Source organism: Haemaphysalis longicornis, unplaced genomic scaffold (genome assembly GCF_048455015.1).
Source record: "Haemaphysalis longicornis isolate Haplotype H1 unplaced genomic scaffold, Haemaphysalis longicornis Haplotype H1 scaffold_3, whole genome shotgun sequence".
Classification (NCBI taxonomy): Eukaryota; Metazoa; Arthropoda; class Arachnida; order Ixodida; family Ixodidae; genus Haemaphysalis; species Haemaphysalis longicornis.
The window spans coordinates 111,489,221-111,493,665 of record NW_027526335.1 but is presented as its reverse complement, the minus strand read 5'-3'; the positions used below and the strand labels follow the sequence as shown (position 1 = coordinate 111,493,665).

Below are 4,445 nucleotides of genomic sequence, written 5' to 3'. Positions count from 1 at the left end.
TCAACACCGGTTTTTGCTTTAACACGAAATCCTAAGCAGGGAATCGTTAGCAGGAAATTGTTAGCATTGGAAAACTGTTCGGTGTGGGCGTCAGCCTCGTCTGTCAAGCAGGGCAGGTGGCGATTAGAGCGATTTTATTCTGCCCACCTCCAATGGGGTAACAGACCGGCTAGAAGGAAGGACCGACTATAATTCCCCGCTAAGTATAGGGAAACACCGGCGATAGTAACTTGTTAATGATACTTAATCGGAAGGTGTCAGCGATTGGGATCAAGTAGACATGTTAGCTTAGTGAAGTTACTACCACGGGTGATTGTCGCTGGTAGTTCAAGACTGAACAACGGCAGCCCAAAGGAGGAGAAGTTATTGAAGAATTCTATCGGATGCCTTTCGCGTTAGACCTGTTGAGCACCCCTAATTTTTCTTTATTTCGGTTTGGTTGCTTCATACACACTTACCTCATATATTTGTTTCGGAAACCCTTGGACCAATATCAAATATTAATTAGGCAATTATTGATCAACTTCAGTGGAAGACGTTAATATTACGCTAGAAGCAACATACCCGTGCTATACGTGCATAAAGCGCATCTTATAGCTTTTAGGATGTCGTCACGCAAAAAACATTCCGGCTATTTTGTGCGCGACTAACTTTTCTGATTGGTTGAGACGGAAAGTGCCACGGAATTTCTTTATGGAAAGGACCCCAAAAATATCGAGGTAGACCCGACCAAGCAAGCACCCTTCACCGGACCGCTAATTCATCGAATCCGAATTAATGAACACATGAATCCCACTAATTCCCACTAGCTCTCCCACTCATCTCACTACTCCACCCCAACCTTCCCAATAATCCAATTAATCGACTTAATCTATGCGCCCCTTAATTTTCAGGTAGACCAGAAGTAAGATAATGTGATAATGCTGTCGCATCCTACTATAGAAATGCTATTGAGAAGAATCCCAAGTCTGTTTTTTTGAAATTCTCGTGCTCTTTAAAGCAGTAAAGAAGGGACACGATGCGATGCAAAAGAAAAAAAGTTCCGGTGACATAGAGGACTACGAGTATTTGGGTCCCACTGCTGTTCTATATCACGGCCTATTCAAACCATGGCAAGTGTAAGATATGGATTTATTGTTGGTGATGTCCCTAAATGCTTTCACAAGGAGGCAGGGATGGCTTCACATTTAAACACATACAAATTTTACACAATATTAAACACTACACACATAGAAACCATGAAGAACAGATCATGATATGTTGCCACGGAATATACATTCTAACTTAAGGTATTCCAAATGCAAAAAACATAATAGGTGAAATGGACCGTACATCAAGCAAACATATCGTATATAAGGAAAGTTTACATTATATTGAGGGTATAATAGCAGGACGAGAAACTGATGAGTTGTGGGACAACAGACGATACATAATATTTGGTGATGCTGTCGGTCGAGCCGTAGAGATTTCTTCAGACACAAAGTAGAGCTCCATAACCAAAAACTAGAAATTACAGTTTCGATGCCCGGAATCGGTTTGGAACGGTTACTTCGATTCGTTCCGGTTCCGGTTCAGTTCCGAAACGGAGGGAAAAACACGGGCTCGGTTCGGTTTCGGTTCCAGGCAAAAATTCCGGTTCGGTTCCCGTTCCGGTTCGACACTCTGGTCACCGCACATCCACGCGCTCTTTCGTTGTCCGTTGTTCTGTTGGTCTTCTGCCATCAGATCGATAAGGAAAATTTTTGCCAACATGCCCCATCTATTGTTCACCAAAGAAAAGTCCCGTGAAAACACGTGGCGAGAGAAGGTGCGCCCCCGTAACGGAAAAAGCAGATGCTGGGAAAGTAATGGCCTGTCTAGCAGTAGACGTAATCCTCGCTGTGTCTCGTGAACTTTTATGGCATGACAAACCATCATTACGTACGCTAGCGCCGCACTAGTACAATTGAAAAACACTCGTCACTCCATTACAGTGGCTTCTCCTTGCTGCAGTTACCACAAAGGAGCCACATACGCTTTAAGCAAGTACCAGCACATGTGTATACGGGGACTTCGGCGCGGTGTTTAAAATTGTGGTCGTTAAAGTGCCACAGCTGAATAAAATATAGGAATAATGGTTCAGTTCTGGCAATTCCATTACTCAGTCTAGTTTACAAAAACCTAGTGCTGGCGCAAAGTACTCGCCATCCCGTCATACATTGATCGTGCAGTGCTGATCCCACGCATTCGCGCGAATCCACGTAACGGGAAGATTTCATAGCCAGCATACATGGGTTGAAAGGAACTGGCATGTGATATTTTTTTGTTATTGCGCTGGGCGTAGTGAGTGATTTTTCTGTGAGCCGTGGAGAGTGCGTCGAGAAACACCAGATAGAAGGAGAAGCGTCCAACGTTTCTAAATCACTGGAAAAGAGGCCACCAGCTCTTAGGGCTGAGAATACAAGCAGGAACTGAAAATTCCCTAGGCGCCCCACCTTCCTCGCAAGTCGCTTTCCTGACTGAGCCTTGAGCACGGGTCCAGGAGGCCAGCGTTACTTCATGTAACTTTGCCATGTGCCCCTCTTCCCGCCCCCCCTCCCCAACCCTTCTAGAGAACCGTTTGCGAAAACCCGGAGGAGGTTTATCTGGAGGCCAGGTAGCTTTATCTGGTGTAGGATAACACCCCGCTCCGCACCAGGCCTGAATGCAGCAGCCCCATCGAAACGTGCGTGCAGCAGACTCAAATAAATCTTCAAGGAGCAAAGAAAATATTTCCAAATATTTCCAAAACTTCTCGAGACATGAATATATCTCGATAGTTTTTATTGGTACGGTTAAATGTGAGCCTCTTTTTTTACAGTTTTTACTCAATCGCGGCGTCTAAAGAAAAGAAATAAATGGTCATATCTACGCTGCCGACCATCTTGCACGGCAGCCCATCCTCCCGGTAACAGTGGCCAAGATACATACGTTTCAGTTTTTTTCATGCTTCGTTCACCTGCTATGAGAAATAAACAATACAGGAGACGCTCCATTGTGCGCAGGTAGGAAAGGAGGTTAGGTCACAATCTTTGTTACGAACGCTTGTTGGGCGAACGCCACGATTGTGTAATGGAGCAACGCGTGGACACACAGGATGGCCTGAATATAGCAAAAACGTTAGTGCTTAAAAAAGACAAGGAAGCAGAATGGGGGGACCAAGTGCGAGTTTTCAGAGGTCTGCCGCGAGCGTGTACTGATAACCCATGTTGTGGGGTTGCTGAATCCATCCTGGCTTGCATTACTGGGTAATTATTGGAGCTTAAAATTATAAAAATACACGAATCGCTAAAGAGAAGCATTCAGAACTCTTGCCCGCTGCACCAAATTAAAAAACAAAAAACAAATACACACCGTCCACGGCAGGACTCGAACCTGCAATCTTCTGATCCGGAATCAGACGCCTTATCCATTGGGCTACGCGGACAGGACATGCAGTCTCAAAATAGCGGGACACTTATCGGTTGGAACGAATCATTGCGCCTCGGTATACACCGCTATTTTGATGGTGTGTTGAGGAACTTACAGTTCGTAGCGGACAATTCGTAATGTTTTACCCGAAATTTCAGTAGATAGTCGAAAGGATGCCGAATTAAGACAGGACTACATACGTGCACCAGGCCAATTGGGGTTTTTCTGGGAAGCTTTCGGCAATGGCTGAATGAAAGAATAAGAAAGACAATAGTTTTGCGTCCTTTCTGGCAGTTTTCACAGTTTTTCATTCATCTCTTCTTTAATTTAGAGTTTCGATTTTACGTTGGTTTTAGTCGAATTCCGGCCTCTTTAGTCGCTTTCTGATGGAGGCGAAAAGTAAAACTGTCCGTGTGTTCCACGTTTTGGCGCACGTTAAAGATCCCCAGGTGGTCAAAATTTATCTGGAGCCCTCCACTACTGTGCGGCTCACAGCCTATGTAGCGTTGGCGCGTTAAACCCCACAATCTGACTATATGGGTTTCAACACTTTTTGGGGCTATATCTCATACTCGAGCAGTTCATTTTTTTTCTGGTGACATTGCCTGCGTGAACAGTCACTTTATTGATTGATTGATTGTAAGGTTTAACGCGCCGACGCAACGCAGGCGATGAGGCGCGCCGTAGTGGAGGGCTCCGGATTAATTTTGACAACCTGGTAAACTAAACGTGCGCCGAAATCTTGTACACACGGGCATTTTTGCCTTTCGCCGCCATCAGAAAAGCGGCCACCACGGCCGGGAATCTAACCCGTGTCCGCGTGTAATACGCCAATTTTATGCATTCGAGAAATGTATTTCTTTATTTCCCGAGTATATAGTTTCTCCCGTTCAGCGCCCCTTTCCTGGGCAATCCTTCTGAGTGCGGTATGAGCCATTTCTGCTGGCACCACCACCACCAGCAGCAATCGTAGCTTTTCTTGTGTGTCCTTTTGAAGATAGGCCCTTGAGAGCAAG

At 45.3% G+C, this 4,445-nt stretch overlaps 1 non-coding gene across 1 annotated transcript; it reads right to left on the bottom strand.

Moving 5' to 3' along the window:
- Positions 1–3,372: 3,372 nt before the first annotated feature.
- On the bottom strand, positions 3,373–3,445 carry Trnar-ccg (transfer RNA arginine (anticodon CCG)). Its single transcript has one exon. It is a non-coding gene; the product is annotated as a tRNA-Arg (tRNA).
- Positions 3,446–4,445: the final 1,000 nt, after the last annotated feature.